Raw genomic sequence first — 11,467 nt, 5'->3', positions numbered from 1 at the left:
CATTTATTTGTGAAGAGAATTTAAGATGTTTAAAGAATGTGAAATAATTTTAACAAATAAAAAAGAGCTTGACTATGGCATCAGATTCAAAAAAGTCATTTCCCCAGTCTGAGGGGGAAATAGTCTATCACTTAAGTGAGGAAAAATGATACAAACTCAGATTACCAACATAAGAGGCCTCTAGTTTATGAGTTTATTCATACAAGAAGTTTAACTAAAAATTAACTGTTTTTTAAAATCTGCATAATATAAACTAGATGCATTTCCATGGGATGCTAAAAACTAGATCAAGTTTAGCATAATAGTGCGTGTAATAGCATCAGGTCTGCAACTGATCTGGGAAAGTGTGTTACAGAGCAGGGATTTCCAACCTTGGCAACTTGAAGCTTGGCGGACTTCAGCTCCCAGAATTCCCCTAGCCAGCTCCAGGCTTAAAGTTGCCAAGGTTGGAGACCCTTGTGGTGGGGGTGGGGGTGAGGGGCTACCTGATCCCTAATTTGAGCCTACGAACAAGTTTGAGGATGATGATGATGGGCAGAGACTGACCTGGGCACTTAGATGTGCCCCTTGGAAGCCATGCTTTGCATTGGGCTTTGCAGCAACATGCTAATGCATCATGTCCAAGGCCTCCCAACACAAAAGTGACTCCCCCCAAAAAACCCTTTCATAGCAGCTCTGCAACCTAGGATTGCTTTGGGGTAGCGCACTTTAGGGCAGGGGTCTCCAACCTTGGCAACTTTAAGCCTGGAGGACTTCAACACCCAGAATTCCCCAGCCTCCTTTGCTGGAGGACTTCAACTCCCAGAATTCCCCAGCCTCCTTTGCTGGAGGACTTCAACTCCTTTGCTGGAAGACTTCAACTCCCAGAATTCTCCAGCCAGCTTTGCTGGAGGACTTCAACCCCCAGAATTCCCCAGCCAGTTTTGCTGGAGGACTTCAACTCCCAGAATTCCCCAGCCAGCTTTGCTGGAGGACTTCAACTCCTTTGCGGGAGGACTTCAACTCTCAGAATTCCCAAGGCAGCTTTGCTGGAGGACTTCAACTCCTTTGCTGGAGGACTTCAACTCCCAGAATCCCCCAGCCAGCTTTGCTGGAGGACTTCAACTCCCAGAATCCCCCAGCCAGCTTTGCTGGAGGATTTCAACTCCCAGAATTCCCCAGGCAGCTTTGCTGGAGGACTTCAACTCCTTTGTTGGAGGACTTCAACTCCCAGAATTCCCCAGCCTCCTTTGCTGGAGGACTTCAACTCCCAAAATTCCCCAGCTTCCTTTGCTGGAGGACTTCAACTCCTTTGCTGGAGGACTTCAACTCCCAAAATTCCCCAGCCTCCTTTGCTGGAGGACTTCAACTCCTTTGTTGGAGGATTTCAACTCCCAGAATTCTGGGAGTTGAAGTCCTCCAGGCTTAAAGTTGCCAAGGTTGGAGACTTCCGCTTTAGGGTAAGTTCTTCAGCCACTAGAGGGGGCTGCATTCACAGGCACGGAAGCCGAGAGCCCGGACTTGCTTGAGAATCAATGCATTTTGGAGGACTCTTAACTGCAACGGAGGAAACTACGGACTCCCTGCAATAGCGGGGGTTACAGAATAAACAACAACTCCTCAAAGGCCAGCCCGCCCCGACGCAACAAGTCGAGCGGACTCCGGGGAGCCCTTTACACACAAAAGCAGAGTTCCCCCCCCCGTTAGGTTGCTTCGGATTTCGATTGGACAGGCGGAGACAGCCTGCGTTTTGATTGGTCGGTTCCGGTATGACTGGCAGGTAGAAAAGAACGTTTGGTATCGTTTCCGGTCTCGCTAAATGCTTTTGCTAGGAAGCTGCTCCCGTGCAGCAGCGATGGCCGAGTGGTTAAGGCGTTGGACTTGAAATCCAATGGGGTCTCCCCGCGCAGGTTCGAACCCTGCTCGCTGCGGTATGCGGGTTTCTATTTTTTTCTAAGCGTAAACTCAACACACATTTAGGCACAGACGTTTCGCTCGGCTCAGGCTCCTTTCGTTCCCTTGTGCGCCCTCACTTAAAGGTTAAAATAAAAAAAAAGAAGCAAAGAGCGGTGCTCGCACCTACGCGGTTTCCCTATAAACCTGCCTTTGCAGCCATCGCCTTTTTTTTTTTTTTTTGCAGCATCGCCCTATCTTTGATGGACGAGCCCGCCTTTTGGAGGGCAGGTTTCTGTGAGGTGGGCATTACCCGAAGGCAGCAATAGAACAGAACAAACAGAACAGAACAGATTAACAGAGTTGGAAGGGACCTTGTAGGTCATCTAGTCTAACCCCCAGCCCAAGCAGGAGACCCTACAGCATTTCTGTCAGATGGGAGCCCAGTCTCTTCTTGAAAGCTTCCAGTGATGAAGCTCCCACAACTTCTGAAGGCAACTTCTGTTCCATGGGTTGATTGCTCTCACTGACAGAAACTTTATCCTTATTTCTGGGTTGAATCTCTCCTTGTTCAGTTTCCACCCATTATTCCTTGTCTTCAGGTGCTTTGGAAAAATAGCTTGACCCCCTTCCTCTCTGTGGCAGCCCCTCAAACATTGGAAGACTGCTATCATGTCTCCCCTGGTCCTTCTCTTCACTAGACTAGCCATGCCTAGTTCCTGTAACTGTTCTTCCTATGTTTTAGTCTCCTGTCCCCTAATCCTCCTTGTTGCTCTTCTCTGCACTTTTTCAGGAGTCTCAACATCTTTTTTTATAGTGTGGTGACCAAAACTGGATGCAGTACTCTAGGTGTGGTCTTACTAAGGCTTTATAAAGTGGTATTAGTACCTCACTCGAGATGGGGGCATTCTTAAATATTCACTTATCTTGAGAAAAGGTTGCCAGGTGTCCACTATTTGAGCGGACAGTCCGCTTTTTTCACATTATGTTCACTATTTTTTTTTCACAAAATAGTGGACATTTTTTTTATTCAAAAGCTTTATGATTGTATATTTTTTAATATTTCTCAGCGTTGTACTGAAATTAAAGAATCATTCCTTAAACACAAAGAATTGATCAAAGCTGCGCAGTCAATAAAAAATACACACGACAGCAAAGTAAAATGTAATTTAATATTTTACATATTATTATAATATATTTGATGTTTTGAATTTTAAGTAAAGTTTTGAAGTGATTATTTTAATACGTGTTAAAATGTTTGTAAGAAAATATATAATTTAATTGTAAAAATTTTTTTTATTTTTTTACTACTTAACCCCCCCCTCCCCCCCGCTTGTCCGCTATTTTTTGGAAGCAGACCTGGCAACCCTAAAAAGGAACCACCGCCTTTGGCACTCAGAATTCTTCCTCCGGAAAAACAGGCATATATCTCCAGGTCTATAAAGGCCCCCAAAATGCATCCGCTCCTGGGATGATGCTTTATTATTATTTTTTTGCACTTCGCTTCTTTCCCAACACCCCACCCCATCCCCCTACCACCCCCCTGCTGCCCCAAGCGGGCCAGATCTTAGCTTTGGTATAGGGCAGTGATGGCTAAACTTTTTGCCATCGCGTGCCAAAAGCTGGGGGAGTGCGAGGTAGTCACGCATGTGCGTGCCCTGCCCCCCCATGCATGCGCACGCGATCCCTTGCTCCACCCCCCACACTTTTGGCATGTGACAGCATGGTGGGCACGGTAGGCCCGTTTTTTGCCCTCCCCAGGCTCCAGAGGCTTTCTAGGAGCCTGGGGAGGACGAAAACAGCCTTCCCCCACCTCACCAGAGGCCGGAAACAGCCCGTTTGCCAACTTCCAGTGGGCCCAGAAGGCCCAAAAATCAGCTGGCCAGCGCGCACGTACATGCTGGAGCTGAGCATGGGCAACGCTCGTGTGCCCAACAATATGGCTCCGCGTGCCACCTGTGGCACGCGTGCCATAGGTTCGCCATCACGGATATAGGGTATAGACAGTGGTGGGATTCAAATAATTTAACAACCGGTTCTCTGCCCTAATGATTTCTTCCAACAACCAGTTCACCAAACTGCTCAGAAAGTTAACAACTGGTTCTCCCAAAGTGGTGCGAACTGAATCCCACCACTGGGTATAAGTTCTCCTTCTTGAGCAGGGGGCTGGACTAGAAGACCTCCAATGTCCCTTCCAGCTCTGTTAGTCTGTTAAAGAGTATGTTTTCTTCTCAGTTGTACTTCTAATCATTTTCTGCAGAAGAATGATGGAAAAGCTGTACCAGAAGAGTCCAGGCGAAGTGCTTTCCAGCTGTAGTCCCCAATTCTGCTTCATGACAATTACATGAGTTACATCGACACATCTGGAAGACATTTCATTGCCTAAGATTGGTTTGTTTAGTCCAAGATTTGTTCCCAAGATGACCAACCAGCTGCCTGTAATATCTGTCATCTATAAATGCAGAAGTTCCCTTCCATTTGCTTTCTTTTTCTGTTAATTTACTACAACGCATGGTGTTTCATTTGTTTGTTTGTTTGAATTAATTGAATTGGTATCCTTTCTGCTTCCTCAGTTATCAAGGCAACGTTCAGCAATAAAAGAAAATAATATATAAATTAAAACAACAATAACTGAAATTAAACATTGGAGTTAATAATACTTGATGTAAAAGATGTGGTTTTATAGTACCATTTTCCTAAACTTTGAGAGAGATATAAATCTCCAAGGAAGCACATTCCATAGCCTGGAAGCAGGGGTGAAATCCAGCAGGTACTGACAGGTTCTGGAGAACCGGTAGCGGAAATTTTGAGTAGTTCAGAGAACCGGCAAATACCACCTCTGGCTGGCCCCAGAGTGGGGTGGGAATGGAGATTTTGCAGTATCCTTCCCTTGCCACGCCCACCAAGCCATGCCCACAGAACTGGTAGTAAAAAAATTTGAATTCCACCACTGCCCCTGATCCTTCTTTTCCATAGACAAGACTGACCTAGTTCCCTCAATTGATTTAACCTCCTGACAGGGAAGGATACTGCAAAATCTTCATTCCCACCCCACTCCAGGGGAAGTATACTGCAAAATCCCCATTCCCTCCCCACTCCTGGGGGAAGGGTATTGCTAAAAATCCATTCCCAACCCACTCTGGGGCCAGCCAGAGGTGGTATTTGCTGGTTCTCTGAACTACTCAAAATTTCCGCTACCGGTTCTCCAGAACCTGTCCGAACCTGTTGAATAAGCACCCCTGATCAGGCCCACTCACGATTTCCGCTACTGGTTCAAGAGAACCCATCTGAACCGGCTGAATATCACCTCTGGATTGTATGAAATCTGCCTTGAGAAGGGGTTGGACGGGAAGACCTCTGAGATACTTCCAGTCCTATGATTCTATGTTCTACTTCTATCTATCCAGCGGGTTGTTTGTAGTCAGTGCAAATCAAGACACAGGAGCCCTTCGTTTTGTGCCAGTCACCAGCCTACCTGCCACTTTTTTGCCCAGATTGCACTTTTTGGAGGCTTCTCAAGAGAAGCCCCTCCACAATGCCATTGTAGAAAGCAAGGTTAACTGCAACAAAGGCATAATTAACTGTTGCTAAACTTGGGTAGTTGAGGAAATGCCTGTGTTGGTCCACTATCCATAATTGAGGAAAGACATTCATTGTCATTGCCATCACTGCAGATCCTGTGATAACTGATCATTATAAAAAGGTATCCCAAATGATGAGTGTACTTCACAACCCCATCCAAAATAACACTCATCTCATCTCCTGCTTATTTGGAATTAATTGCAGTGTATATTACTTCATCCAGCGTATTACGCAGATTAAAACAGCCCTGAGGTTCTGCAAAGTGGCTTGCTTTCTTAAGAAACATTAAACTTATTTCTGCCAAAAGTTTTTGATCAGTTGAAGTGCAGTTGTCATCATCTGCATTGCTCTGGCAAGCACCCTGACACACATTTATTTATTTATTTATTTGTTGGTTCGATTTATATGCCGCCCTTCTCCGGAGACTCAGGGTGGCTTACAATGCGTTAAGCAATAGCCTTCATACTTTTGTATATACCTGTTTAGTAGGGCTTTCGGCCCCCCCTATGTTGTGGCTCCGTTATCTGAGCCTGTGTCATCAGCAGGAGAGGACTCCGAGAGTGAAGGAGAGGAATTGGCAAGGCCTCCCTCTTCAGGACCCTCCTCTCTGGCAATGCCTTCGGTGTCCGCCAGTGGTGGCCAGTCAAACCTTGTGACGAACAAAGCTGAAAGCTTCCACACCATTCTGCATTGCCAGACTTTTGGCTATAAGACTTTACTGGATTATCTCTGGACTTGATTTGACTCTGTAATTATTGAGCTGTTTCTTTTGATGTATCAGAAGTGGGGAGAAGTTATCTCTCCTCTTTGTAAATAATAAACTCTTGGCAGGCAGGTTGTTGCCAAGTTCCGTTATCATAAGGAAAAGGATTTTGCTGGCTGGTTTGGTCTTTAACTCTTGAACGACTGTTGGTGTGTGTGCATGTGGTTGGGGACAGAACACCCTAAGCAGTGTTCTTTTTTATACAAAGTCAGCTTATTGCCCCCACAATCCAGGTCCTCATTTTACCTACCTCGGAAGGATGGAAGGCTGAGTCAACCTTGAGCCTGGTGAGATTTGAACTTGCAGTAATTGCAGGCAGCTGGCAGCTAAGTGCTACTTAAACAGCACTAAGTCCACTTCGCCACCAAGGCTCCATATACATGTACATATACATCAAGTATATGAAGCTTTAATACATTTTCTTGTCTTGGTACATATACAAGGCAGTTCTTTTATTTAAGCGATCCTTAAATTTAGACCAATTGCTCCCTTTTGACAGCAATAAAAAAATTGCATAACTTTGGTGACATGGGTTCATTAAATGCTTACGTGCAGTACAGACCTATTTGTAAAAATTAAGCAATATTTATGGACTTTGTGGCATCATGATTTAATTAAAAAGGCTTCCACATCATCAAAGCATGTGCTATTAATTTTAATGTTCCGAAACTGACATTTATTAAAGCAAGTACAACAGGTCATTATATCTTAATAAAAAACACAATATTCCATAGTTTTGATGCATTCAGTTCATTTTGGAATTTTTACCAGCATTTAATATTTATGCCAGGAAATAATACCCCATTTTTTTTTCATTGTTTAAACTTTGGATAGTCCAGTAAAAACTTTACAACACGCAATGTCTTTATAGCAATTGCACAGCATATTCAATTGCATTATTCCTACAATATCACCCTATTTTTCATCTTCATATACAGGATTCCTTTGCTTTATGCAAGGATTATATTCCCCTCAAAACCCCACATAAAGTGAATTTAAATAAAGTGAGACAATGAATCAGTAAAAAAAAATGTATGGATTACAAAATTTGACAGCATGGCGAACATTGTGTCAAATTTTTTAACTCAGTAAATTTTAGAGGCTTATTCTTAAGTATGACACTATTCAAACATGTTTTATCCTAGCCTTGTGTACTCGCCATCTTTATATAGCTAGATTGCTAATGTGTGCGGTTATTGTGACAGAGAGGTAGACTGCCTTGCTGTATTTCAAAAGTTAGTAGCAGTCTTTGTGATGCTCCACACAGTAGATACAGCCAAGTTAAAAGCTCTTCCTCAGATACATTCAACTTTGTTAGACAGCTAGTTTGGTGTAGTACTGGGGTGTCAAACTCAAGGCCCACAGGCCAGATCCAGCCCACAGGGTTGCCCTGGAAACAGTGAAGGACTGACCCACGGTGCCTCCGCCAGCGAAAATGGAGCACAGGCCCTCCCAAGCTCCGTTTTCACTGGCAGAAGGTTACAGGAGGCCATCCCGGCCGGAAACGGAGCTCATCAGCCTTGTTGTGACTCCGACCCCGAGCCTGTCTTAACAGAGGGAGAGGACTCAGAAGGTGAAGGAGAGGATTTGGCAAGGCCTCCCTCTCCAGGACCCTCCTCTCTGGCAATGCCTCAGGTTTCCTCCAAAGGCCAAGAGATATGCCAGGAGCAAGGCACTTCGGAGCAGCCGCAGATAGAGAGCGAGGGGGATGAGTTTTGGCTGGATCCCAGACATCATTGGAAGGATAAGCACGTGCAGCAGAGAAAGAGGTGTGGGCAGGCCAGAGATTGAGCTGAGTCACTGGACCACACCCCACAAGGGATAAAAGGGGATGTGTCGGCTATTCAGGCCTTGTGACGGACAAATTGAAAAGCTCGGAAGTCATATTGTGTTTCTAGAACCCTGTTAGAATCTCTTTTTGGATTTCTTCGGACTGGACTTTGACAATTCTTTGCTTTGTGGAATTAATTTGGTATATCGGACTGAGGAGAAAAAACCTCCCTTAGTGAGTAAAATCTCTTGGCAGGCAGTTCATGGTTCGCTGCCAAGTCTGTTATCTTAAAGAAATTCCTGACTGTTTGATTCATTAACTCCTAGCTGTCTGTGTGTGTGTGTGCGTGCGTGCGACAGGGACAGAACAAGCCTGTTTGTGGTGGCAGAGTACTCCAGCCACCACAGGCGCCCCCAACATGAGTGATGCCAAGCTGGCCACGCCTACCCTGGCCATGCCAACTCCCCCGAGGTCAAACACAACCCTGATGCATCCCTCAATGAAATTGAGTTTGACACCCCTGGTGTAGTAGCTAAATCACCAGGCTAGGAAACAGAAGACTATGAATTCTACCCCTGCCTTAGGCACTAAATCAACTTGGGTGACCTTGGGCCAGTCCCTCTCTCTCAGCCCTAGAAAGAAAGCAGTGACAAACCACTTCTGAAATTTTGCCAAAAAAACCTGTGGGGACTTGTCCAAACATTCACCAGGAGTCAGCAATCATTCAAAGCCACAACAACAACAACATGTCCCACTTTGTTTCTAGGGTTGGGTAAAGGCTTAATACATTGGTGGCCATTTTGAATCCTTGGTAGCAGTACTGTCAGCGTTCCAGAAAACGCTGGCGCTATTGCAAGCGTGGAAGTGAGTGAGAGACCAGAAGCACAAATGGAACAATCACACAACACAATGGTAAATGAGTGAAGTAAATAAAGTCTAAATAAATAAATTACTATTATTATTAAATGAAAAGTAAATTAAAAATAAGTAAAATAAATAAAAAGGTAAATAAAGTAAATGAATAAATAAAGTAAATGAGTGAGGGGCAAGAAGAAGACAATACACTGTTGACTAAGCACTTTTGTATAATAATGGAAAAAATGTACAAATTAAAAAAAAAAATTAAAAGGAAGTGGTTTGTACCTGATGGCCTAAAAGGCAGTGTTTCTCAACCTTAGCAACTTTAAGATGAGTAGACGTCAACTCCTGAAATGGGAGGGATTGGGAAGTTAGTCCACTCCACTTAAAATTGTTACAGCTAAGAAGCAAGCCTGGAGGCTAAGGATAGAAACACAAACGTGCTCTTGGAGCATTGAGCAGCAATCCAGTTTTGCAGCAAAAGAACGGTTCAACTCTGTTTACGGCGGCAGGAAGAAAAGAAGGCATGAGAAGGCATGCTGCTTTTTATCGTCAGGCCTTCTCTTTCCTGGACCACTACATTTTTTTGGAGTTCAGTCGCAAATAATATGCACAACTAGTCTTGAATTCCATAGATCAGCCTGTCTCTGTCTGTTGTGGGCCGTTCGCGGCCTGTGCAGCTGGTGGCTGATTCGGGCAGCGAGGAGGTGGGTGTGGTGCTGTGCCAGCAGCCTATGCAGCTGGTACTCGAGTCAGACAATGAGGCTGGAGAAGATGTGGTGCCAGAGGCAGGGTTTCAGCCAGGGCCTTCAAAACATCCAGAAGCTCCTTTAAGTGAAGAAGACGAAGAAGAGGAGCTTCTTCTTCTTCACGGGCGCGCAAAACTGCCAAAAGGCAGGAGTGACTCCTCAGGAGGAGGTCTCCTCGAGAGTAAGGCTTGGGGCTAATTGGCCACTCCCTTAGCCTATTTAAGGAGGAACGCCGACTGAAGCAATTTGTAAGGAACAACTTCATTCATTCTCCTTCGTGCCTTGATCTTAGTTCTCTGCAAATTGCTTCTGGGCTTTCTGCCAACCATAGTAAGATTAAGATTATTTATTCTTTGGATTCTTGTAGGCTGTTAAGAAAGTTAATTAACAGCCTTTGTTTGAAAAAAAAATGATTTAATTTAGTAAACTAAGGTTTGTACAGACTTTGTGTGTGCTGCGTTCTTTGGGGTTCGTAGCTGGGGCAGAACACTGCCTCTCTACAAGCTCTCTTCCCTCACCCAGGAATAACACCTTTTAAATCTAGCCCTTGGAGCATGACAAATAGACAGCCAACTGCTGAGGTAGCTGGAAGTGAAGGAAATTGAAGAAGAGTACAAAGTGACTACCAAAACATCAATAGCTCCCCCCGCCCCAATGTGCAGCCTCAGCAGCGTGTCTGATAGCAATTAATCAAACAGATGCCAAGAAACTAATAACGGCAGCTGATGGATATCACAGGATCCGAATCTGAAAATATAAAATGCCTGCTCTCGTGAAGACAGATTTATCGCTTGCTTTGCAATTATATCCGTTTATTACATTGCTTTCACTGGCGAGCACATCGGATCACACAGTGCAGCCGCTCATTTCTTATGAATTTAGCCAAGGATGAAGACTGCCTCAGGAAATTAAAAAAAGGAAAAAAAAAAAGAAAGAAACCAATAACGTTATTCATCAACTTGCCGAACGCAGATCCTATTGTCCTGGGTCTGGGGATAAAAGACAGCGATACTGTTTAGTCATAAGAGCAAGGTAAGCATTTTGAATGACAGCTTGATTGCCCTGCAAAAAGTATTTCCACATAGGACAGATGGATTATCATTGGGATATGGGATACCATATTGGGTTGCCAAAAATCTGGAAGGCTGCAAATCCTTGAGAGTTAGCCAGATAGGGCCTCAGCCTGGTCGGTTTTAATTTGGAATGTGAAATTACAATCTCTTCTTCAACTCGGATGAATTATAAATTCACCTAGAGAAAGAACCAATCAGAAAATGGCTTTCCAGAATTCCAGTGACATGGTCCAATGCAGTAGTGGGTTTCTACCGGTTCGCCCTGGTTTAGGTGAACCGGTAGCGGCGGCGGCGGGAGGCTCCGCCCACTTGCCCGAACGTCATTACGGATGCTCTGCACATACGCAAAAGGTTTTAAGCATGTGCAGAAGTGCCATGCACGAGAAAAGCGAGCACGCACACATGCACGCTCACAGTTCCGAACCAGTAGCGAAGGTAAGTGAATGGCTGATTAGTTCTGTTACATCCACAAGAACTTGTTTGGTTCCAGCTCAGTTCCACAGGAACTGCCAGGAGGTGAGCTACAGTATGAAGCAGATCGTTTGCACCCCTGAAGATTCTGGCAAAATATCAGGATGCCAGATAATTAGACCATGGCACAATAGCCTGGAAGATCACCACCATTTAATATAATCCTATGGTAACATCCATAGAATTGCAGACTTGATACAGATTCAAAACCTGTTAAGGATCAGAGCACGGAATAGAATAATTAACATCTGAAAACATAAGGTTGTGCATGATGTCAGGTCAGAGAACTGGTGTTGCCACGGCTCCCAAAAGATGGATGCAAATGCAT

The 11,467-nt window shown here is 44.6% G+C and overlaps 1 non-coding gene across 1 annotated transcript; it reads left to right on the top strand.

The window, feature by feature from the left end:
• Positions 1-1,828: 1,828 nt before the first annotated feature.
• Positions 1,829-1,910, top strand: TRNAS-UGA (transfer RNA serine (anticodon UGA)). The gene has a single exon. It is a non-coding gene; the product is annotated as a tRNA-Ser (tRNA).
• The last annotated feature ends 9,557 nt before the right edge of the window (positions 1,911-11,467 follow it).

The sequence above is a fragment of the Pituophis catenifer genome, unplaced genomic scaffold (genome assembly GCF_029215685.1).
Source record: "Pituophis catenifer annectens isolate HBS135680 unplaced genomic scaffold, rPitCat1.0.hap2 SCAF_6, whole genome shotgun sequence".
NCBI classification, from domain to species: domain Eukaryota; kingdom Metazoa; phylum Chordata; class Lepidosauria; order Squamata; family Colubridae; genus Pituophis; species Pituophis catenifer.
The sequence above is the reverse complement of the archived record's forward strand: the minus strand, read 5'-3'. Positions and strand labels throughout refer to the sequence as shown.